This window comes from Myotis myotis, unplaced genomic scaffold (assembly GCF_014108235.1).
Source record: "Myotis myotis isolate mMyoMyo1 unplaced genomic scaffold, mMyoMyo1.p scaffold_m19_p_4, whole genome shotgun sequence".
NCBI classification, from domain to species: Eukaryota; Metazoa; Chordata; class Mammalia; order Chiroptera; family Vespertilionidae; genus Myotis; species Myotis myotis.
In genome coordinates, this window is record NW_023416346.1 from 30,001,365 (window position 1) to 30,028,152 (window position 26,788).

General features: G+C 38.3%; 1 protein-coding gene and 1 long non-coding RNA gene across 4 annotated transcripts in view; both read left to right on the forward strand.

Annotated features, from left to right (window-relative positions):
- The window catches only part of HS6ST2 (heparan sulfate 6-O-sulfotransferase 2), a 332,677-nt gene that overhangs the window by 40,952 nt on the left and 264,937 nt on the right, over positions 1 to 26,788 (forward strand). The window lies entirely within an intron of this gene.
- On the forward strand, positions 557 to 25,507 carry LOC118654124. The gene is made up of 3 exons (XR_004966971.1): positions 557 to 577; positions 23,877 to 23,921; positions 25,449 to 25,507. It is a non-coding gene; the product is annotated as an uncharacterized LOC118654124 (long non-coding RNA).

Genomic DNA, 26,788 nt, shown 5'->3' on the forward strand with positions numbered 1-26,788 from the left:
TCGTGTAGCTAAACTTGGGCCATGGCCACATGAGGCGTTTGCTTCATAATCTTTAATTTGTATACATGGGTGAAAATGTATGCTAGGATTAATCTGTAAATTGAGCATATCAATTACTGTGATATAAAATACACAGTGATGGTTTTAAGCCAACAAGCAGAATTGTGGTAAAAATGCTTATTTTTTATTTTATCTTTTAAGAAAACATGTATTGTAGGTTTTGAAATATTGGCATGCGAACAGAAAGTCATATTTTAGTACTGCAAAATTAGTCATAAATCCTGTCATAAAATTGATATTATGATGTTAAAAAAGGCTATATTTTCCTATTGGCTTAGTACCCATGTTGAAAATCAATTGACCATAAATATGAGGGTTTATTTTTGGACTCTCAGTTCTGTTCCATTGATCTATATGTCTATTTTTATGCCAGTATTACACTGTATTGATTAATGTTTTGAAATAGGGAAATATGAGTTCTCCAACTTTGTCCTTTTATTCCATGATTGTTTTGGAAATTCTAGGTCTCTTCAATTTCCATGTGAATTTTAGGACCAACTTCTCTATGCAGAGAAAGGTAGGAATTTCATAGGGAATGCATTGAATATGTAAATCAGTTTGGAGAGTATGGTCATCCTGACTGAATCAAGTCTTCTTATTCTTTTTTTTTTTTAAAATATATTTTATTGATTTTTTACAGAGAGGAAGGGAGAGAGATAGAGAGTTAGAAACATCGATGGGAGAGAAACATCGATCAGCCGCATCCTGCACATCTCCTACTGGGGATGTGCCCGCAACCCAGGTACATGCCCTTGACCGGAATCGAACCTGGGACCCTTCAGTCTGCAGGCCGACGCTCTATCCACTGAGCCAAACTGGTTTCGGCAAGTCTTCTTATTCTTGAACATTGGATGTCCTCTCATATATTTTAGTCCCTTTAATTTCTTTACATAATATATTTTAGTTTTCAAAGCATATATTTTGCACTTCTTTTACATTTATTTCTACGTACTTTATTTTTAGTAATGCTAAATTTATTAAAAATGGAATGGTTTCCTTAATTCTATTTTCAGTTTGTTCATTGCTACTGTGTAGAAATATAATTGATTTTTATATATTAATTATGTATTCTGCAGTCTTCCTAAACTTGTTAGTTCTAACAAATTTTAGTGTATTCCATAGGACTTTCTATATACCAGATCTCATTATCTGCAAATAGAAATAGTTTTCTTTCTTTCTAATCAGGATACCCTTTATTTCATTGTCTTACCTAATTGCCTTGCCTAAAACTTCCAGTACAATGCTGAATAAAAGTGGCTATAACACCATATGATTTCACTTATATGTGGAATATAATGAACAAAATAAACTAACAAAGCAGAAACAGACTCATAGATACAGAGAACAGACTGACAGCTGTGAGAAGACAGAGGGGTTGGAGGGCTGGATGAAAAAGTTGAAGGGATTAAGCAAAAAAACCCACAAAAACTCAAAACTCAAACACAGACAACACTGGTGATTAATGGAAAGGGGTGGGGAGAGATAGAAGAGGATAAAATGGGGATAAATGGTGATGGAGGGAGACTTGACTTGGGGTGGTGAACACACACTACAGTGTACACATGATGTGTTGTACATCTCAAATATGTATAATTTATTAACCAATGTCACTCCAATAAATTTAATAAAAATAATTTTTTTAAAAAGTGGCTAGGCCCTAACCGTTTTGGCTCAGTGGATAGAGCGTCGGCCTGCGGACTCAAGGGTCCTGAGTTCGATTCTGGTTTCTCTCTCATCGATGTTTCTGGCTCTCTTTCCCTCTCCCTTCCTCTCCGTAAAAAATCAATAAAATATATATTTTTTTAAAAAAGTGGCTAGAATTAATATTCTTGTCCTTTTCTGATCTCAGAGAGAAAGCATTCCATTAAAGTATAATGTTAATGCTGGAGTTTTCCTAGATGCTCTATTTAAATTTCTTTTATTTATGTTTATTGTTGAAAGTATTACAAATGTGTACCCCCCCACCATTGCCTGCCTCCACAGGTTCCACCTCACCCCAGGCCCTCACTGCACTATTGTCTGTGACCTTGGGCTTTGGGTATCCTATATAATAAAAGGCTAATATGCAAATTGTCCCCTCTACCAGGAGTTTGACCAGGGGGTGGGGCTGGCCAGCCGACCACCTGTGGCCCTCCCCCAGGCCGGTGTAGCCTGATTGGCCTGGGGCAGGCTGGTCAGACCCCACCCGTGCACGAATTTGTGCACTGGGCCTCTAGTATGCATATAAGTTCCTTGGTTAATCCCTTCGTGCCCCTCTCCCCTTCCTAAGTGCTCTTTATCAGGTGGAGGATGTAAGTTCTCCCTTTAGAGAAAAAACAACAACATTGATTAACAGGGTAGATTTAGGAGGTCCTGCTACTTTAGAAGCTGTAGATTTTTCCTTCCTTTAAAAAACATTTATTTTAAAATTATATTTGACATAGACAATATTATATTAGTTTCAGGTGTACGACATAGTGATTCAACATTTTATATACCTTACCAAGTGGTCACTACAAAAAGTCTAGTAACCATCTGTCACCGTGCATAATTATTATATCTGTACATTATTCCATCTTTGTAACTTTTATAACTGGAAGTTTGTATCTCTTAATCCCCTTCCCCTTTTCTGCCCAATCCTGCATTCCCCTCCTTTCTGGCAACCATCAGTTTGTTTTCTGTATCTGTCAGTTTCTGTCTGTTTAATTTTATTTGTTCTATTTTTTTTTTGGATTACATATATAAGTGAAATTATATGGCTGTCTTTCTCCATCAGACTTACTTCACTTAATATAATACCCTCTAGGTCCATCCATGTTGTCGCAAATGGCAAGATTTCATTATTTTTTATCAGCCTTCTTTATTATAGCCTCCTCCATTATATCCCTCTAGATCAGTGATGACGAACTTATGACACGCATGTCAGAGGTGACACGCGAACTCATTTTTTTAAAAAAAAGTATTTTATTGATTTTTTTACAGAGAGGAAGGGAGAGGGACAGAGAGCTAGAACCATTGATCAGCTGCCTCCCGCACCCCCCCCCCCCGGGGATGTGCCCGCAACCAAGGCACATGCCCTTGACCGGAATTGAACCTGGGACCCTTCAGTCCGCAGGCCGACGCTCTATCCACTGGGCCAAACCGGTTAGGGCACGAACTCATTTTTTTGGTTGATTTTTCTTTGTGAAATGGCATTGAAATATATAAAATAAATATCAAAAATATAAATCTTTGTTTTACTATGATTGCAAATATCAAAAAATTTCTATATGTGACACGGCACCAGAGTTAAGTTAGGGTTTTTCAAAATGCTGACACTCGAGCTCAGAAGGTTCACCATCACTGCTCTAGATGCACTTGTTTGGAAAGACTACAAACTTTCCAGTTGAGGAAGACTTTTTTTTTTTTCCTTTTCAGTCTACCTGTAATGACCCTCCATAGTGGATGAAAAAATAAGCTCTTTAGATCCTTCATTCACTACAGACCAGGCTTCTTAAATTATTAGGTCACAGGTGACAAATACATTATATTTTCTATGCCAATTCTGAGGTTTTGGTAGTAGCTTCCTAAAGCACTGTGTTGAGGAGGAATCTGAGGGTATGTACAGTCTCGTTCTGTGATTAATTCATGATGTCAGCCACTGGACTGGTAGTAGGGAAGTGTGCAAATAGATAGCATCCCTGGAATAGTCTTTGCCTGTGCCTCAGTCAATTCCAGGTTCTGTTTTCAGTCTTTGTCCTTGCTCCTTCTGCATAATTTGGTCTTGTAGCCCCATCCTCCTTTATACAGGCTTCTTTTCTCTAGATCAGGTATTTTTAAACTTTTTCATCTCATGGAACACATGAATTAATTATTAAAATTCTGCAGCACTCCAAAAAAAATATTACATTCTTTGCCCATCTGACAAAAAAGGTATAATTTTGATTGATTTACAAAAAAGTAGTAATTACCTACCTTTTGGCTCCAAAGTGGCTTTAAAGAAAATCAGGTGCCTATACTTGTATAAAAGGATTTCTGCTACCATGAAATAACCAAACAGATGTAACCTTATTATGTGATAAGACTAATAAGATGCAAAGCTATTATACGACCTATATATTTATGGTTCAAGAAAGGGCATTCACAGCAAAAGGCTCTTGTATTGGCTGTTGTCATTTTTTTACTTGGCAATCTAAGGGAAAAGTAGTTAGTGCCCCTGACGAAATAGTCAGGTATTGCATGTTTTAAAAATTCTTGCCTTGGGTGGTGTGACTCAGTTGGTTGATCTTTGTCCTGTGAACTAAGATCACTGGTTTGATTCTGGTCAGGATCCATGCCCAGATTGTAGGTTCAATCCTCAGTTGAGGTGCACACAGGAGGCAACCGATCAATGTTTTTCTGTCTCTTCCTCTCTAAAGTCAATAAAAATATTTTTTAAAAAAATTGTTGCAGCACACTGGTTGAAAGTTGCTGCTATAGATCTGTTAAAAAACAGTATTCCAGGTCTGCTATAAAATCTCTGGCCTTCCATCATCCTCTGACTCTCTCCTTCAAAAGATACCCAACTACTTTTCTAAACTAATCCTTTGAGCCTGTGTACTGTTTGCTTGGAATATTTTGCCTGTCTCCCATGTCTCTGCTTGTTGAAATTTTAGCCATCCTCAAGGCCCATCTCAAATCTACTTTCCTGGTTTCCCCTGTGCCTGATAGACTATTCTTCCCATAAACTACCAAAGCATAGAGTGTTTGGGTACCATAACCAGAATTGTCTTCCTCTGTGTGCTTTTTTGACTGAGTTCCTGCCCCCAACTGAGAATGCAACATTTCTTAAGGTCAGGCAGGGATTCCATACTTTTAGCACTAGACCCTTTTTCTTCAGTATGGTTGATGCCCAATAAATGTTTCATCCTTTTCAATTCTATTCTTGCTATCCTTTGGGATAATTGTGTATATGTCAAGATTCCATTTTATTTCTATTATAGGCTCATTAGTTATACGCTTCAAAACTTTGTGTTTTTACCCCAGTGGTCATTCTAGAGTGTACAACTTTGACCACAAATTTGGTAACTAAAGGAACAAATACTTATCTCACCATTTATGTGAGTTAGGAATCCCAGAATGACTTTACTGGGTTCTCTGGCTAAAGGTTTCACACAAGATGCCAATCAAGGTATTGGCTGAGGCTGCAGTCACCTTATCTGAAGGCTTGACTGAGGGAGGATATACTTCCAAGTTCACTCATGTGGTTGTTGGCAAGATTCAGTTCCTAGTATTCTGTTGGACTGAGGGCCTCAATTCCTCACTGACTGTTGGCCAGAATCCACTCTCAGTTCCTTGCCCTATGGACCTCTATGAATGGCAGCTCACCACATGGTAGCTGCTTCCATCAGAGTTTATAAGAGATTATAAGAGAGGGTGAACAAGAGAGAAGTCTGAGTTTCTTGTACCATAATCTTGGCAGTGACATTCCAGAAATTTTACTCTATTCTGTTCGTTGGAAGTGAGTCACTAGATCCATTCCACACTTAAAGGGAAGGAATTACAAAAAGGCACAGATGACAGAGTGGACTATGGAAGCCATTTTAGAAGCTGCTTACCATAATATCTCTCTAACTTTTAACATTCTACCTTGAAATACCATTTACATGTACTATGAAAACATTAAAACATAATATTTTAAATTTCTTCCTCCCAGCTTTTGTGCTGTTTTACTACATATATGATACAGAATATAATGTAATGCAATGTTATTAGTTTTGTTTTAAATAGTTATTTTTGAAAGAAATAGTTATTTTTGAAAGATTTTTAAATATTAAAAATATATTTAATATTTCCTCTTATATTTATCCATTCCAGTGCTCTTCATTCCTTTTTGTATCTCCGTTATTGCATTTGGTATTTCTCCCATGTTGAAATAATTTTGTTTATTATTTCTTATAGTGATTAAGTTTTGGCAATGAATTCTCTTTCTCCTCCTTTTTCTTCTTGTTCATTGAAATGTTTAGATTTGTGCATTTATAGTTTTCATAAAATTTTCAAACATTTTTGGTCTTTTCCTCTGTTTCATTTTGCATAGTTTATATTGCGTTGCCTTTAAGTTCACTCATCTTTTCTTCTACTAATGCACTAGTAATCCCAGCCCATGTATTTTATATTTCAGGAAATATATATATATATTTCTAGATATTTAATATGGGCCTTTTCTGTATCTTCCATGTTTATACCCAGTCTTTCCTCTCATTTCTCATCAAATGGAATTATATTTGTGACTGTTTTAGTGTTCTTATATGCTAATTCTATGATTTTTGTCATTGCTGAGTTTATTTCTGTTGATTGTGCTTTTAAGAGTTGTACCTTACTGATTCATTGTATGTCTAATCATTTTGCTTAGATTTTTGGATATTAAGAATTTTATATTATTGGGTGCTGGATTTTATTGTATTACTTTAAATATTGTTGAATTTTGAACTGGAATGCAGTTTATTGAAATCAGTTTGATCCCTTTGAAGCTTGCTTTACGCTTTGTTGGGATAATATCAGTGCAGCCTTTAGCCTAGGGCTAATTTTATCCCACTACTGAGGCAATACATTTATGAGGGCTCTAATCAATATCTCATGTATTACAAGGTCTTTCTACTCTGCTCCTGCCCTGTTGTGAGCTTCTGGGAATTGTTCTTTCTACTTTATTTTTTAATGATTCTTTCCTTGGTCTTGAGTGTTCCTCACCATACATGAGCTGATTAAAATTCAATTAAAGACACAAGGGGACCTCTCTCGTGGAAGTCTCTCCTGTGAAGCTCTCTCCTCTCTGGCATTCCCCCCTCCCCAAGTTTTAACTGCTTTGGCCTCCTCACACTCTGATCTCTGTCTCTTCAACACAGAGAATTCATTGGTCTATTTGCATTCCCCCTCCTTATGGTGCAGCCTGGAAAACCTCTCCAGGCAATAAGGTAGGGGCAGTAGCAGTATTTACCTTATTTGTTCCCGTCCTTCAAGGATCGCAGTTCTGCACTGCCTGTTTTTCAATGTTTGTGAACCATGTTTTTATTTTCATATATTTTGTCCAGTTTTCTAGTTATTTAATTTGATTCTTTTTACTCCATTATGGTTGGCAGGAGGAATTAATACATATTTCAGAAGTCAGATTAAATTTACATGGTTAGGCCTCTCTAGTGCTGATTCTTCAGCTTATTAAAATTAAGAGCAGCATATATATATATTTTCCCCCTAAGTCAATAAAGACAGTACTATTAAAAGTATACTTTTTTTTGAACCTAGGAGTTACTAAAGATATTTAGAAGATAAAACATACTGCTTTCTAAACTAATGGGAAAATGTAAAGTCATTTACAGCATAACTCATTCAAAGCAACAATATCCTGCTTAAGATGATATTTAGCAGCTGAAGTGACTCATCTGAAACTGTGTAATGAATCCAGTCACCTCAGGTTCAAACTGGTAAGAAATTCATCTGTCACTAGGGTTGTAAATGGGTTGAGAGGCCTCAAATCCCCACTTTTTGGTATGTTCTCTACTTCTGCAGCTGCCTTCACTTTTTGTTTCTGTGTGTTTAGAGACAAGGTTGTATCAATGATCCTGATAATAAGAGATGCCATTCATTCATGTGCCTTGCACTGTGCTGAATACTTCATATATTCTTTTTCACAGAATCCTCACATTGTGCTATTCCTATTACTATTTCATACATGAGGAACTCAGATACAGAAGTTTAATTATGAGCTTTAAGAACATGCAGTTTGTAATTGGCTGAGCTAGGACCAGAACCCATGCCTTTTGGATGCCATGCTCTGTACTTTGGCCTTCATATCTCCATCTGAATTTTAAGAAAGCTAGGGCGTTCCTCTACTTCTACATTAATTTCTACACCAGTGGGAACTCTTTGTATCCTCCCCACCCATTATCTATTTTAGGTTATCCTTGGCCCAGGAAGAGCCAGAATGTTAATCAACAACAGGTATCTATCAGTCTCTAAAATGATTCACATGCTTATTGAGTTGCATCTTATAGTTCTGTCATGTTTGCTTCCTTCTGCTTTAGGTGGTAGATTTCCTTATTGTCCCCTGCATAGACCTTGCTCATTGCTGCCTTTAAATCTCATGTTCAAGACTTTAGCTCTTCATGTCATCTTTCTTGATGGACAACATCCTGCAGAAATCCTTCTGATACATAAATTATCAGTACTTGATTTGGGTTTGGTTACATCACCTTTCTGACTTTCTGACATGGCACATTGCATCTCTTTCTAGTTGTTTATAACATAGGACCCCTATATTTATATTTTAACCTGCCCAAAATACCAGTCGCAAAATATTCATTGAGTCCCTAATATAAGCAAACGCTGAATTTAATATTACTCTTTTCATTCAAGGCAATTAGGTTTTTCACTCTTTTTTTTTTATTACCGATTTCAGAGAGAGGAAGGGAGAGGGACAGAGAGATAGAAACATCTATGATGAGAGAAAACACTGGTCAGCTGTTGCATGACCCCCACTGGTGATTGAGCCCACAGCCCAGGAATTGAACCATGACCTCCTGGTTCATGAGTCAATGCTCAACCACTTAGCCACACTGGCCTGGCAGTTTTTCCACTCCTTTTTAAAAAAATTCTGTCTTTAAAAAAATTATCTTTATTTTTGCAAGTATTACAGATGTCCCTCTTATTTGTTTATGGGGTTTTTTCCCATTGAACCCCTCTACCCTGTAATCACCCCTCCCAGGCTTTCAGCACTCTATTTTCTGTGTCCATGGGTTATGCATATAAGTTCCCCAGTTAATCACTCCCTTCCTACTCCCCCCCCCCTTCCCTTTGAAATTCCTCAGTCTGTTCCATGCTTCTATGTCTCTGGATCTATTTTATTCATTAGTTTATTTTATTCATTAGAGTCCACATATGAATGAGATCATGTGATACATATCTTTCTCTGACTGGCTTATTTAGTTTAGCATAATACTCTCCAGGTCCGTCCATGCTGTTGCAAATGGTAAGAGTTCTGTCTTTTTTACAGCTGCGTAGTATTCCATTGGGTAAATGTACCACAGCTTTTTAAAAATATATTTTTTTAATTTATTTCAGAGAGGAAAGGAGAGGGAAAGAGAAACAATGATGAGAGAGAATCTTTCATTGGCTGCCTCTCACATGTGACCCTGCCCTGGGATCAAGCCTGCAACCTGGCTGGGCATGTTCCCTGACCAGAAATGGAACCATGATGTCCTGGCTCATAGGTCAGTGCTCCACTGAGCCACATCAGTCGGGCTGTACCACAGCTTTTTTTATCCACTCAATCTGCTAATGGGCGCTTGAACTGTTTCCAAATCTTAGCTATTGTAAATTGTGCTGCTATGAACATAAGGATGCATACATTCTTTCTGATTGGTATTTCTGGTTTCTTAGGATATATTTCTAGAAGTGGGATCACTGGGTCAAATGAGAGTTCCATTTTAAATTTTTTGAGGAAACTTCATACTGTTTCCACAGTGGCTGCACCAGTCTGCATTCCCACCAGCAGTGTACTAGGGTTGTTTTTCTACTCTAATGTTTATTCTTTCTCCAAATTTTTAGTATGGGAATTTGCAAGGTGATGATATTGGAATGATGCTCCTGTCGAAGCAGAGAGACACTTGAGTTGTCTTACATAGTTTCCATTAAGTTCATGCACTCTACACTGTAGGTATGCAGACTCCCTCTCAGTCTATTGATAAGATCTAAGGCAACACATTAGAAACTACAGGTCAGTGTCTGTAGGAAGAAGGGACAGTTGATAGGAGAAAGAAGAAACAGATGAATCTAACAAGTACAGCAAGCTGCTAGTTGTTTCCATGCTGCTATCATCATTGAGTATCACATTAGTATAACCTAGAACAGTAATCGATATTTCTAAAGGCATTGAGACAAAATGAATATAAAATCTCATCAAATGCCTACCACATATAAACCACTGAATAAAGTATGTGCATATACTTTATACACACATATGAAAAAGATGAATTATAATCATTATACTTTATATGAATGTCATTACATACATTATATTTTGAATAAGTTAGAAGTGTATGACACATTTTAGAATGATTTCTATGGAAGTAGTTAGAACTTAAAAATCATTTAAGCTCATTGACATGTAACTTCAGTCATCACAGTGGACCACTACTTTCTCCAAAGAGGCTAGAAAAATGACGAGCCATTATTATATGTAATAAAATAAGAATTTCTTCTTTCTCTATGGACAGATTAATAAACACACTTAAAATTTAAAAATGCTATTGCTGCCTCCTTCTTGGTGGCATGATCTCTGTACTAAATTTGAGTGACAGTAAAAGGCAATGGGTTAGAGGAGGAAAACTTTAATTTCTTACTTTATTGGAGTAGTGAAACCCAAGAGATCAGTGATGGAATCTGAGCTGAGTGACAAGTAGAAGGAAGAGGTTTTGGTTTTATAAGTAAAATAAAGTTCGCTGCACTTGAAGTGAAATTTAAAAATATAACATTTGCTTCATTTTCTTGGCAATATTCTACTTCTCACATTAAACTGGACTTCCTGCCCTCCAGCCATTTATATTACCCCTTGGAAACTGTATCATTCTTTGAAATGAAGTACTTGACTGTCCTAATAATATTTTCCATTGCAAAATTGGGTCTAATTTTTAAAATTATGTTTTTATTGATTTCAGAGATGAAGGGAAAGGAAGAGAGAGATAGAAACATCAATGATAAGAGAAAATCATTGATTGGCTGCCTCCTGCATGGCCCACCCTGGGGATTGAGCCCGCAACCCGGGCATGTGTCCTGACCAGGAATCGAACTGTGACCTCCCAGTTCATAGGTCAATGTTGAACCATTGAGTGACACTGGCTGGGCTCTAATTTTTTTTTTTTTGTAAATTTAAATTTGTTGTGGCTGTGTTGCGATGCCATACCCTCAAAATGGACTTCACAATTATAACCTGCAATTGCCTCTGAAGCACTCCAGTGTTGACCTCTTGGGTCCCAGAGGTGGATTTGAACATCCTCATATTATGTGAAACCCCAAGGATATTATGTAGAGAACCTAGGTTATTGGTAATTTCTGAATGAAGCTCCTGTGATGTAGTGGAAAGAGAACTGGATCTGAAATTTAAAGGCCTGGGTTCTAGACTTGGCTCTGTACCTTACCATTTGGAATTTAGTCTCAGGACTGTGTAACTAGGAAACACAGCAACCTGCATCCCCATAGTAAATGGACACCCACTTTATTGCATTTGGTAAACACCCAACACCAGTTTCAGTTCTCCACTCTTGTCTTTCTCAGCTTCAGTTAGACTTCCTCTGTTCATGCCCCATCTTCCTTCCCTCTGCCACCCAGGGTGTGTCTCCTGGTCTGGGAAGAACTCTTTTGGGCTTCTTGGGCAATACTATCTTCTAGCATTTGAGCTTATACCCTGAGCCTTTGCTTTAGTTCTCCCCTTTATTCCCAGAGGAACACATTTGAGAACTGGTCAATAGAGCTGCAGACCCCTAATTTTGCATGCATAAGACCCATAAGTCATCTGGGCCACTAATCCCACTTAGAGCAGTTGCACACTGCTCCCTTTCATTTCCTTCCACTTACACCTACACAGATTTTTTAAGTTTACTAAGCACTGACATATGACAGTTGTTAAGATGTAATAAAAATTCTAATAGTAAGAACATTAAGCACTATTTGCCAAGTGATTACTATAAGTCGGGCACAAAAACCTCTTGGGGTATGGATAGAGTTCAGGAAGCATCCTCAGAGAATTTAGAGATTTGTTCAAGGTCATGTGCTACCAAATGGTAGAGCTTGGTCTCAGAGCCCAGGCCCTCATTCTAGGACATCTCACTGCCTCTTTATGCCCTGATGTCTCTACTGTGTACATCAGTGCTTCTCAAATGTGATGGGGCTATACAACGCCTGGGAATCTTACAAAATGCAGATTCTGATACAGTACCTCTGTGATGAGACCTGGGGTTCTGTGTTTCTACCAGGTTTCCAGATGATGCCAATGAACCAGGTTATAACATTTTTACCTCATTTGCTGAGTTAGCCTGACATTGGTGTCATTCTAAGCGGGGGGGGCTTTGAATGTGCTTCAGGAAGCTTTTACACTTCCCATGTCCAATATTATATACAGAATCCTTCATGCATGTGCATTTACTGAGGCTTTTCTTCACATTCTCCTTGGACCCATGAACCAAAGTAGGTTAAGGACCACTTTTCCAGCAGAAATGTGCAGTCCTTCAAATGGTTCTGGAACTTCCCTATTATCACACCCTTGACCAAGAAGGGTACATGGTAATATAAGTAATTTATTTGTTTCAGATGCTGTGAGTTCCCAAGCGGATGACTGCATAATTGAAGCCCTTTGTAAATGCCAGTTGATAGCTATAATTAGGTAAAAATAAAAGCACTAGGCCCTTTAGATAACTTTCCTGATGATTGTCAGCCAAACCCCAGGCAGAAGTACTTCACAGCTTCCCTGGAGTTGAAAGCCAGTGACCTTCAGCTTCCCTTCCATGTTCTTGTGACTGTCATTAGATTGTAAATGGAACAGTCTGAGCAGCATGGTGAAAGTGAGGCTCATTAGTACTTATCCAGATCTCTGCACTTTCAACATCTGTAACCACAAAATGAGCTTGATCAATATTTGATTATTAGTCATCAGGAGGTATTTGCAGAATTAAAAAAAAATCAAAAGTAATACATACATATGAACTTGCGGTACTCTAAGCACCTCAAATCATTCTGATGATTCAACCTGGAAACAACTCTGATACTGGCCATAAAATAATACTACACTTTAAATTAATATCCATCCATTTTTAAAAAACTTTATTTCATATTGATTTCAGGTGTACAACTTAGTGGTTAGACAACCATATACTTTATATAGTGTTCCCCTCTATATCTCTAGTATCTTAAGAAGTGCCATACATAGTTATTGCAATATTATTGAGTATGTTCCCTATGTTTTACTTACATCCTTATGACTATTTTGTCACTACCAACCTGTACTTTTCATCCTCATCAACTCTTTCACCCAGTCCTCCTACCCCCAACCCCTCTGGCAACCACCAGTTCACTCTCTGTATCTATGAGTCCGTTTTAATTTTGTTTGCTCATGAATTTTGTTCTTTAGATTCCACATATAAATGCAATAATATGGTATTTGTCTTTATCTTATTTCACTTAGTGTAATACTCTCTAGGTCTATCCATGCTGTCACAATGGTAAGGTTTCATTCTTTTTTTGGCTGAGTAATATTCCATTGTGTTTATGTACCACAACTTTTTTTTCCCCCGCACTCGTCTATTGATGGGCACATGGGTTGCTCCCATATCTTGGTTATTGTAAATAACACTGAAGTGAACATAGGGGTGCATATATTCTTTAGAATTGGTGTTTTGGGTTTCTCTGGATAAATCCCCAGAAGTGGAATTGCTGGGTCATAAGGCAGTTCCATTTTTCATTTTTTGAGGAAATTCCATACTGTTTTCCAGATCCATTTTTAAAAATATATTTTATTGATTTTTTTACAGAGAGGAAGGGAGAGGGATAGAGAGAGAGTCAGAAACATCGAGGAGTGATCGATCAACTGCCTCCTGCACATCCCCTACTGGGGATGTGCCTGCAACCAAGGTACATGCCTTTGACCAGAATCAAACCCGGGACCCTTCAGTTCCCAGGTTGATGCTCTATCCAGTGAGCCAAACTGGCCAGGGCTCCAGATCCATTTTTAATTTTTTTTTTCAGGAAACTTCATACTGTTTTCTATAGTGGCTGAGCCAATCTGCATTTCCATCAACAGTGCATGAGGGTGAGGGTTCCCTTCATCCATTTTTACATTTCCATATTTTTTCATAGAGCTCAGTGCTTAGTAGTTATGTCCCTGGATGCAGAGTGCATGAATTCAAATCCTAATTTTTGCACTTAATAGTTGTTTGACTTTGGACATGTTACTCGTCTTAAGTCTCAGTTTCTTCTTTCTGAAACACGAGGATAATGATAGTAATAATGATAGCACTGACCTCATAGGATTGTTTTGAGGATTAAATGAAATAATCTCTGTATACACGCAGCCCAATGCGTGGCACATAGTAAGCTCTCAAGATGTGCTAGCTGTTGTTATTATACTCTAAGCTGTTCTCTAATGTTCCTTCTAGCCTGAAAATACAGATTCCTCTGATTTTAACCATGACAGCTCTGGCTAATAAGCTTCCTGGAAGGAAACCCTGTGTTTCCTTTGTTTTAACTACCTCTTTGTGGTTGAATAGTATAGGTTTTCAATCAAGTCCTGGGAGGTGTCAATTTCCTGTTGTACTTACCAAGATGTGATAGGATTTAAAATATGATCCAAACAATATGTTTTCAGGAGTGAGATATAGCCACACATTCTATGCATACCAGGGTCTGAAAATGTGTTACCCTTTAGAACAGGCAGTCTTCTTTATGATGCACAGGATTTATTCATGGGGTGGCTATTAGGCAGTGGGGGAAGAAGGGGTTTCAAAGCTCACCCTGCCTTAGTAGGACTCTATTTACAAGGTGGAATTCCTCAAGAGATTAGTCCTTGCACAATTAGTGACTTTGCATGTGGTTTAAGCCAGGACCTTAGAATTCACTATTCTACTTTGGCAGAAGAGGTTTAAGGCCCTTGAAACTTGGGTTTTACATTACAATTTGATAATTAAACATAGATATTAATTCCTTAAATGTTTGTAATTAGTAATTCTTGTGATTTGTATTAGTTTTTGTAAAGCAGTCTCTTTGGGGATCTTGAAGCAATTGAGGTGTTGCTGACTTTGGTGAAGTTTATTTAATTTCTTTTTTAAAAATATATTTTTATTGATTTTAGAGAGAAAGGGAGAGGGATAGAGAGAAACCTCAATGATGAGAGAAAACCATTGATCGGCCGCCTCCTGCACACCCCCTACTGGGGATCTAGCCCACACCCCTGGCATGTGCCCTTGACTGGAATCAAACCCGGGACCCTTCAGTCCACAGGTTGACGCTCTATCCACTGAGCGAAACCAGCCAGGGCTATTTAATTTCTTTTTATGACATTCTTCATCTTGGAAGTGGAGTTTTCAGATATTGCTATCCCAGTCATCATTACAGATTTTCTGGTTTTATTTCAGAATCGAGACTGTCCCAGGGTGTCAGGGAAGCATTTTGAGGTGCTGTAATAAAGTTGTAATATCCAAGAAAATTGTCTGACTATATGTGGTGTGTAGGATGTGGTACCTTATTGAACATGTTCCAGATTTTGACAATGTGATAGGTTTATTATCCTTGAGGTATATTCCAAATGATCTTATTTTCTTTAAAATAATATTTTGTGCAATCTTTGAGAGTCTATTTTGTTTTCTAGTGTAATTTAAATGCATTTCATTGCACTTATCATTTATAGTCTTTGAACATTAAAAAAGCAAATACATTCTTGTGTAGCATAGAATCTTCATTTAAAAATTCACATTGAATATGAACTGAACCAATTGTACAGTCTTGATAGCAGCAGTAATTTTAATAACAACTGCTTATTACTTGGAGGAATATATCTTGCTAGAGGGTTTTTTTTTTATCCTATCCCTCCAAATGGCTTTTTCCCATCTTGTTTTAAATATTCTTACTCCTGTGATTCCTGTGGAATGTCATTTGATTCTATCTCTTACTGGATCTTCAAGTCCACCTCCTCTAAGAAACCTCTTCAACTTCGCTTCCCTCCACATTTGGAATTGATAGCTTTGTCACTTTTGGTACTGTGGGGTTTCATCACTGACTCTTATCCTCCATGCCAACGTGTGGCTTCTTGTAGAGTTCAATGAGCTCCTGTCCACTGTTCCCATTAGACTGGCAGATACTTGAGAAAAGTCAGAATGCAGTTTGAATCTGATCCTATAGTGTCGTTCACAGCGCCTGGCTCATGAGCTGATCCTCTTGGAGAGCTTTGATTGAGTCAAATGGCCTCTGACCATAAGTGGACAGCGCTGAAGGGTTAGAGTAGAAGGGCATCATTTAAACCCCTGACCTGCTAGTGATTAGCAGTGTGAGCTTTAGTTATTTCATTTTATCTCAGTTTCCTCAACTTATACATTGTAAATATTAATAATAAGTGATGTGCATAATTTGAAAAGGTGTTTTGAAGATTAAAAGATTGAAATTCTAAGTGCAAATGCATAGAGTTTTCCATTTTTAGAGCCTAACTTTTTTTCATTTGTAAAATAGAGATGTTAATACCTTCCTTATTAGGTTTTTGTGAGGATTAAATAAGATAACATATGTGGAAGTGCTTAACAAATAGTAGATGTTTAATAAATATGGCCTGGATAGGAATTCCCTTCAGTGGACTGTCTTGATATAGAGCTTTCCCAGGACTTGGGGAATGTGTGTTGTAGTCAAGCTGCTTGAATCTTGAATTAGACAACATTTTTTTTTTAGCCTTGCTAGCTCCAACTCCTCAGCTATAAAATGCGAAGTAATTAAATTTGCTAGTAAATGTTTCCAGGTCTTTGAATGGCAGCCAATACAAAAAGCTAAATATTATTCTTTTAGAATCCATGTCCTTCATGTTGAGGAAATATCATATTTACTTGCACATATTCCCACCGTGGATTTTGAGAAGAAAACTAAGAAAAATGTTTTCCCCTTTGAATTCCCCACTTGGTGGTGGTGTTATCTATATTGAAACAGTGATGGCAACTGCTAACAAAGGAGCGTGATCTCCCTTTGCTAAGGTAAACCAAGGGTTAAAATCAAAGAGTAATCAGGCCTCTGCTGGTGGGTTGGAATGAGAGCTAATTTCTTAGCAGTCACTCAATCCTCTGCCCCCTCAAGCTGTCTCTCACTTCCCTCCCACCATAAAGGAGTAGGTAGGTGTTCCTTCAGGACTGTGCACCCGCCTTCCGCCTGCATCCCTCTTTTCTCCACCCACACATACTCCCCAGAACCTCCCTTACCTTATGGCTGATTTTTTCTTTCTTCAGACCAAAGGCAATCAAGCCTCAAAACAAAACAAAACAAAAAAAACAACCTGGGAAACTTGCAAGGAAAGGCAATCCTAGATGTAAACAACCTCCTCCCCCCTACATGTCAATTACTTGAAAATAAGCTGTTATTCTGTCTGCAGATCACTTAAAGCTCTACCCCTGAAATAATTGTTGAAGGAGAAAGTAAGTTCACCAGATCCAGATTCCAATTAATTTAGCACCTGATGCCTGTGGAATTCTGGATGGGTCTCAGTTCTTTAGTAAATAAGGACTGGTGTCCCAGAACTTAATCAAGTTTTCATAAAGTAGCAGTGGATTAGGGCCTTCCTTTCTTACATAAATTGCCCATCATCCAGTCCCCTTTGTCCCTTGAATTTTCACCACAATGGGGTGGGAGCGCTCAGAGGATTACCTAAGCAAGCTCGTATTTGTCACCAGACACGATTATAGATTTACATTTTGGAAAAGCGGTGTTTCAGGATTTTATCATTATTGAGAAATTCAAGGTTTTCTCACTGTAGGACTGGTTGTTTTCAAATCCCCTACATTAAAATGACCAACTGGCAAAACCTGTCAGTTACAGCATCTTTTCCAATGAAGTTAAGTTTTTCTTTTGATGACTCTTTCTTTTGATTTTCACTTCACATCCTTTTGGATACCCTGAGGCAGTATTTTTGAGGACTTACAGAAAACAGAATGTTGGTGTAAAACCAAGTGACCCTTCGCTACCCCCACCCCGCCTGCAAAATTTTGTGATTTTAAAAGTGTGCTGGATTTTTAAATTGAACATCCACTTCTCGTCCAAGTCTTGTACTGTAGACTTTGGCCTTAAGTGTGTTTTTCTACAGATGTGTTAAACCCCTGCTGTTTCTATCAGCTAAAGAAAATGAATTCATTCAAGGTTTCCTCTGCCATTCATAAAGGGCCCCTAAGAGGAGCTTTTCCAGAAAGGTCTGTGTTAATTACAAGCTCACCAGTTCCTCAGCCCATAATAAAATGCTCAGACATCTTGGGTGCCACTGACACAGGCAGAGATAGATAAAGGAAGCAGCTGGCTGGTTTTCCTGACTTTTTTTCACACCAGCCTGCTGGCCTTAGCAGATGCTGGACTTTGAAACAGTTCATTAAGGCTCAAACAGGGCTGCCCCTGCACATACCAGGGCTTGATCTCCAGGAGGTTGACCTCTAATTCAAGGTCCTCAAACCCTTTAAATTCTGAATTTGAACCTTGAACTGAAGGGAGCATTCAGTGTAAACTCCATGTTTAAAATCAATTTAACTTCTCCGGAACTGTCTACTTTTCCCAGGGACACATTAGCACCTTGTAGTCCTTTGATTACTGACAAGTTGGTCATACATGCCCCATCTGTGACCATATTCTCTAACCTGAACTCCCATCCCGGCCACCTTCTGTCACCCCAGGCTTTGGCACTCCCTTCAGTTTCATTACTTTATGAATCATGTTTCTTATTAGAGAAGAGTCACTAGCTTTCTTTTCACATGGAAGTGGATTTTACTGCTTTTACTCTTGGACTTCTGCTTTGAGGTATGTCCCTGACCCTCTGGTGCCCATGTTCTGCATGGGTTTCCCTTCTGAAAGAGGGGATGTGGAAGAACTTCTCCAATATGGTAGAACACTCAGCCAAGTCCAGGGAGGCCTTTGGCAGTCACCTTGGCCCGGATATTGTGCTGGACCAAGGACTGAGCTGGGATTTGGCTTTTCCATTCTCACATTGCCGGTCTGAAGGGGTGGAAGCACAGGTGGGGTTGTGAAGACTCTTGAGTGGAGCAGTTGTCCTCTCTGTAGTAGCACTAGGGAAAAAAGGAAGTATTTGGTCTGGATCTTGATAGAGTGCCCATCAGCACCTCTGAGTGTAGCTGGGCTGCTTGTGTGGAGGATTTTACCATGACCAGTGTATTCAGATCCTCTGTGTCCTAAGGAAGGTATTTCAAAATTGCAATAAATTTTCCTGCACCTTTACTGTGTTCATTTATTAGTTCTAACTTTTTTTGGTGGAGTCTTAGTCAATAACATTTAATAATTTTGCACAATGATAGATGGTTACTAGACTTAGTGGAGTGATCACCTCATAAGGTATATACCAATGTCAAATCACTATATTATACACCTGAAACTAATATAATGTTGTATGTCAACTATACTGTAATAAAACACATTTTTTTTTAAAAAAATAGCAAAATTGAAATGAAGTTGCATAGATAGTTCTGCTTATCGATTCAAATTCTTCCTTTTTCAAAGTCAGCTCCAGGATAAATTCTCCTTGACAGTTTTTATAGATCACTTCTTTGTCTAAAAGTATACACAGAGAATTCCCAAGGCCAGAGCTAGAATGTTGGGGAAGTGCCCTCTTGGACCTAGGGCAAGTCTGCAGCTTCAGGGTTATTGATAAACCTGGCAGAAGGCAGTGTACAAAACCTCTGGCTTCTTGAGAAATCTGGTGTGCAGGCTATTCTCAGGAAGTAGGAGGGAGTTGTCGAAAGCTGTCAAATGCATAAGGAGGATGCCTCATCACTCCAGGGGTCAATATATCTGCTGCTAGGACAGTGAAATTTTGACTTCATTTTCTAGGAGCCTGAATTGTGAGCTGCTCACAATTTCACTCAATCCAAGTCAACTTTATCCTCTCCAAGTCCCACATTAAATATATTGATACTTCTATTCTTAATCAGTTCATATGTTTGTTTAACTGATGGTTGCTCTAGTCATTCATTCATTCTCTTACTCTCTTGTCCAATCAACAAGTGTGTTTTGAAATTATGTCTATGCTGGGCATGTAGTTTCCATGAGTATGAATGGATACTTCAGGCAAAAGCATTTTAATGAAGTTTGTACTGAGGCTTCTAGTTCTCAAATATTTTAATATCTTTTTATAACCAGAGGTCTCATGATAAGGAAAAGTTGCTGGGAATGAGAGCTCTGGAATCTTATATAATAAAGAGGTAATATGCAAATTGACTATCACTCCAACACACAAGATGGCCGCCCCCATGTGGACACAAGATTGTCACCACAAGATGGCTGACAGGGGAGGGCAGTTGGTGGGGACCAGGCCTGCAGGGAGGACAGTTAGGCATTGATCAGGCTGGCAGGCAGAAGCGGTTAGGGGCAATCAGGCAGGCAGGCAGGCGAACGGTTGGGAGCCAGTAGTCCTGGATTGTGAGAGGGATGTCCGACTGCCTGTTTAGGCCCGATCCCCTTGAGGGGTCCCAGATTGGAGAGGGTGCAAGCTGGGTGAGGGACACCCCTCCATGCACAAATTTCATGCACTGGGCCTCTAGTAATGTAATATTTAGATACATGAGCAGGACCCAGAACCTCTCATTATTATCCATAAATAACTTAGTTTCTTGTCTTTCCTGGGAGAAAATTAAGAGGATGACTGGGGATAATAAAGAGCAGCAAGCTTATGTCACCATTATAGTAGGAAGAGTGATCTGGAGTATCCTGCACTGACCATGTGGTTTTGCAATAGCAGCATGACAGCAAAACAGAGAAATTGGTACCTTATGTAGACTTGTCACTGAGTACCCAGTCACAGAATGTCCATGTTACATGTTTCAGTGCTTATCAGTGCCGAAGCTTCCCCCTTTTTGCCGATTTTTTAAATACCTGAGATGTTTAACTGACCTCAGTGCAGTTTTGGGAGATTGCAGAAGGTGGTGGGTTGGGGAATGGCTTGACTCTCACAAGACTCAGCCACATGGCTCAGCAGTACATTGCCTTTACTTTTGAGAACTTGCAGAAAGAAGTTCTGGGCCTCTGCAGAACTTGTCCAGAATGAAAGCATTTTATTGATTGTTTCATGGCGATCTTTTTATTGTTAAAAGTATCTATGTTGTAAAGCCTCTTTGTGTAATATAGTTGTGAAATGATCTCATGTAAATTTATTTTTCTTACTTTCAAAAACAGGTACAGCAAACTTGGTAGTTTCTTAGTATCTCAATTGTTCAGTGAGTGAGTTTCTGTCTTAGTCTGTTCAGGCTGCTATAACCGATAGACTGGGTGGCTTATAAACACAGATATTTATTTACCACAGTTTTGGAGGCTGGGTTGTGTGAGATCAAGGCACCAGCAAGTTAATTATCTGTTGAGAACCTGCTTCCTGGTTCATAGACAGCCATTCTTACTGTGTCTTTGAATTGACACAAATCCTATTAATAGTCAAATCACCCACCAAAAGCCCCACTTCCAAATGCCATCACATTAGGGGTTAGAATTTAGTCTATAGCAGGTTCTTGGTGAACTTACTTTGGTTGTGAGCATTAAATATATTAAATAATCAGCAAACATCCTGAGTTGACATGATCATATTAAGGGATTCTGTTAAACTTTAAGACTTACTGTTATGCGTGCGAAATTCTACTGTGGCCAATGATTTGTTTCAGAAGCACCCAGTGGAGATTGGGAATTCATGGACATGGGTTCTAGTGACTCTGACACTAATGAAATGACTTTGAGTAAGTCACTTCTCTTCTCTTCCCACTCTGTGCCCTGATCTGTAAAATTAAGGGTCACTTAGTTCTCTCCAAGTCTCTCACCAGCAGTAATATGATAAGGTTTTAAAAAGGTCATAGAAGACAGTCCATTATTTTGAGTCTTTCCCACACAGGTTGTTTAACAAATGGAAAGTTAGTTGAGAGACTAGCTTTCAAAATCCAGTACAAGGACCAGGGTTTAACACATTTGTTGACAAAGGGGGCACCTCTATGCTGCTGGTAATGTAAGGAATATTAGGCTTACCGAAAGTATATGAAACTTTGGAGGAATGTCTTTAACTGAAGTTATAAGACTCTGACCTGTAACTATAAAGTGCAGTTTCATGGATTTACTTATAATTGTCAGCTGATCCTGACTGCACAGACCCTTCAGATATACCTTTTACTGGGCATTCCACTCAGAACACCAAGTTCCAGACTAGTGAATGCTCCATGGAGAAGGGAGTTGAAATATTTGCATATATATGATCTCTTTTCCAGTAGAGTTTGTTCTGCTGAGATGCAAAATCTTAATCCTGAAGAATCACAACACCTTTTGGAGTTGTTTTCCAAGGCTGAGGCCCTGTCTGTCCACCTTGATTAGGCTCTTGAGTTTCTTTTGCTTCCTCAGCTGTTGATTCTTAAATGTTGTCTTAATGTGAGGGACAACGATGACTTCTTGATGAAAACCCTTTCCATTTTCCTAGTGGGTGCATTAATATTTATTTGCAAACACTTGTGTATCACACTTTCCCTACCACAACTACAGTTACCCTAAATGCTTACTATGTGCCAAGTTGTATGCTGAGTGCTTTTCATGAAGTATCTTATTTAGTCATCATATCAACCCTGTGCAGGTCTGTCCAATAGAAATTTCTGCAGTGATGGCAATGTTCTGTAATATCAGCACTATCCAACTCTGGTAGCCACTAGCACATGTAAATGTTGAGCACTTGAAGTATTTCTAGTGCAACCAAGAAGCCAATGTTTTAATTCGGATTGGTTGTGGTTACTTAAAATGTAAATAGCCTTTCTGGTCAGTAACTTCAGTATTGGATGACACAGTTATTAAGTATAAGTACTTTTATTATACTTATTTTACATGTAAAGAAGCTGTGGATCTAAAGAGGCAAATAATTTTCTCAAAAGTCACAGAAATAGTAAATGGCAGGGCTGAGATTTGATTCTGAAGCCAGTGTCCTTATCACTTCACTCTATGGCCACCACTTAGACTGTACCTGCTCTTGTTGTGTCCAAATTTATAAAGAAACACTTGCAATTAACCATATGCAGAAAGAAAGCTGATAAATATCCACCAATGGGCAACAGTCATTAAAACATCATGTCTCTCATCCCAAAATAGTATTATGGCTAATGAAATGAAAGAAAATGTCCGTGTATACGAAAATAGATAACACTGTACTGTGTAACTGAAATTTTATAAGTGAGTAGAACTTAAATGTTCTCCCCCCCCAAAAAATAAAAGAAGAGATAAGTATGTGATGGCTGTGTTAATTAACTAGGTAGGGTAATCCTTTCACAATGTATACATATATCAAATCATCATGATGTACACTTTAAATATCATACAATTTTGTTTGTCAGTTATACCTTAATAAAGCCAAAAAGATAAAAAATAAAATATATTTATTTGTTATATTTGTATTTATATACTTACTAGAGGCCTGGTGCACGAAATTCATGCGGGGGTGGGGGAGGGGGTGGTCCCTCAGCCCGGCCTGCACCCTCTCCAATCCGGGACCCCTCGGGGGATGTCCAACTGCCTGCGGGATCAGGCCTAAATTGGCAGTAGACATCCCTCTCGCAATCCAGGACTACTGGCTCCTAACCACTCACCTGCCTGCCTGCCTGATCACCCCTAACCACTCTGCCTACCTGCCTCATCGCCCTAACCGCCTCTGCCTGCCTGCCTGATCACCTCTAACCCCTCTGCCTGCCTGCCTGATCACCCCTAACCCCTCTTCCTGTCTGCCTGATTGCCCCTAACCCCTCTTCCTGTCTGCCTGATTGCCCCTAACCCTTCTGCCTGCCTGCCTGATTGCCCCTAACCACTTCTGCCTCGGCCTTGTCACCATGGCTTTGTCCTGAAGGATGTCCAGAAGATGTCTGTTTTATCAGGTCTAATTAGCATATTACCCTTTTATTAGTATAGATAGACATTGAATATGATCAACACAAAAGAATAAGGAAAGAAAAAGCTATTTAACTAATGGCTTGGGAAAACTGGTTAGCAAATAAATTAAACATAAGCTCCTAACCTGATATATTATACAAGAATAGATTTCAAGTAGCTATGATTTAAACATTAAAGAATACAGTTATTAAAAAATCAAATTACAGGAAGAAGCCAGCTGAAAAATCACTTGAGAAACCATCTGTTATATGGTAAGTTCTGAAGAAATCATGAAGGAAAAAAATTACAGATTTGACTTAAGAAATAAAGACTTATGAAAAATAAAAATATACTTAGAGTAAAAAGAAAACAGATTTTGGGAATTTTTGCAACAAATAAGACAGAAAAGGTTGGTAATTACATTATCCATAAGAAAAACATTTAAGATACCCAGGTAAGTTAATGGGAAAGAATGTGACTAGACAATTTACACAACAGGAGATACAAGTAGTGTATAAAACATATGAGGGATAGTTGAATGGGGTTTTTCAAAGAGGTACAAATTAAGTGATGAAAAAGACAGCATCTTATATCCTTTGAATTACTAAAACTTTAAGAAAATAATAATTCTTTGTGTTAGAGCAGCAATTTTCAATCTTTTTCATCTCATGGGACACATTAACTACTAAAATTCTGTGGCACACTAAAATATATATATTTTTGCCGATCTGACAAAAAATAGGTATAATTTTGATTGCTTTACAACAAAATAGTAGTAATTACCTGCTCTTTTTGCTTTACAGTGACTTTTAAAAAATCAGGTACTTATACTTGTATATAAAGATTTCTGGTACCAAGAATTAACCATTCAGATGCAACCATGTTATGTGATGTGACCAATAAGATACAAATCAATTATGTGACCTATATTTTTATGTTCAAGACGGGGCATTCACACTGGATGATTATCGTTTTGTTGGTTGTTGTCATTTTTAAAATTTGACAATGTAAGTGAAGAGAGGTCAGTGCCCCTGACTAAATAGTCATGTACTGCACATTTTAAAAATTCTTGTGGCATACCAACACATTGGTTGAAAATTGCTGTGTTAGGGTAAAGGTGGTAAAACTGGTGTATTCATGTTCGTTGTGGCAGTTGAAATTTCTCCAATTTAGAAAGTACATGTGATGAAGTAATCAAGAACCATAAAAATGTACATTCCCTTTGACTTAATAGTCATCTTCTGAAAATTTATCTGAAGAAAAAAACCCCTAAGGAAAAAATTCACCTTCTTTTACCAGCAAATCTTTAACATGGAATAATGCTACTGAATTTGTGAAGACTTAAATTTATAGCATTAGCCCTAACAAGGAAAGAAAGGAAGCAATGTAAAATATCCAGTCATTAGTTGGGATGATTAAGTAAATTATGCTACATATACAATGTGGTATATTACACATATCTTAAAATGATTATTATGGCCACTATGTAGCAACATGGAAAATGTTCATAAAGGCACATGAAAAACAACTAGATGCAGTTTTGTATCTAGGCTAAAATTTCAACCATGTCCAAAGATACACATGTATATGGAACCAGACTGCATGGGAGCTCAGGAAAATTAAAACAGTTGGTATATTATAGTCATGGGGTTGTGGTGATTTATTTTTATTTTTATTTACCTATGTCTATTTTGCAATAAACAAAAAATCGAAATGAAAACATGAACAGAAAGTCACAGAAATGAATTATATTCATTTATCTTTGTTGAAAACTGCCCATTTTTCTTCTTTGCCCTCAGCCACCTTTTCCTAGTTTAGGTGAGCAGCAAGTAACCAGAATTATCCAGCCTCCAGTGGAACATATCCAGTAAGACAAAATACTGCTTTATGCTCAGAGATTTATTCTATGATGATTGGCAAGAGAGAAAGTATGTACAGTGTCTGTGTGTTCATAGTCTGCGAGTTAATGGGAGTGAATGAAGAGGTCATCTGGTAGAATGTGCTGTGGCAAATTAAACTGTACATTATGAACATGAAATACCAAAAGAAAATCCAAAAGCCCAGCTGAAGCACCAGAAAACAAATCAGCTACAGACTGACAATATTCCACCCATATGCTCAGATATACCCATTACTACGGAGAACATCATTAAGGCCAAATTTTGCAGACCATAAAAAGTCAACAAACTACACCTTCACACAGAGATTCCTCAGACAGAGCTGCTGTTGAAATGAGTATGGTAAATGCAGAATGAATAGGAAAGTGTTTGATTTCTCTAGAACAGTGGTTCTCAACCTTCCTAATGCTGCAACCCTTTAATACAGTTCCTCATGTTGTGGTGATCCCCAATCATAAAATTATTTTCGTTGCTACTTCATAACTGTAATTTTGCTACTGTTATGAATCATAATGCAAATATCTGATATGCAGGATGTATTTTCATTGTTACAAATTGAACATAATTAAAGCATAGTGATTAATCACAAAAACAATATGTAATTATATATGTGTTTTCTGATGGTCTTAGGCCACCCCTGTGAAAGGGTCGTTCGACCCCCAAAGGGGCTGCGACCCACAGGTTGAAAAACGCTGCTCTAGAGTCACTCTTTTTTTAAAAAAAATACATTTTTTTAATTGATTTCAGAGAGGAAGGGAGAGGGAGAGAGAGATAGAAACATCAATGATGAGAGAGAATCATTGATCGGCTGCCTCCTGCACACCCCCAACTGGGGATCAAGCCTGCATCCGGGGCATAAGCCCTTGACTGGAATCGAACCTGGGACCCTTCAGTCCGCAGTCCGACGCTCTTTCCACTGAGCCAAACCAGCTAGGGCTAGAGTCACTCTTAATGGTGAACTTTAACACTGTAACCAGACAACCAGATCTATGCAAGTGGATATAAACTATTATTCCTTCCCTCCCTCCCTCCTTCATTCCCTTCTTACTATACTTCTTTCCCTCCTCCAACCCCCAACCTTTTCTTCCCTTTTTTTTAAAATATATTTTTATTGATTTCAGAGAGGAAGGGAGAGGGAGAGAGACATAGAAACATCAATGATGAGAGAGAATCATGGATCAGCTGCCTCCTGCACGCCCCCCACTGAGGATTGAGCCCGCAACCCTGGCATGTGCCCTGAC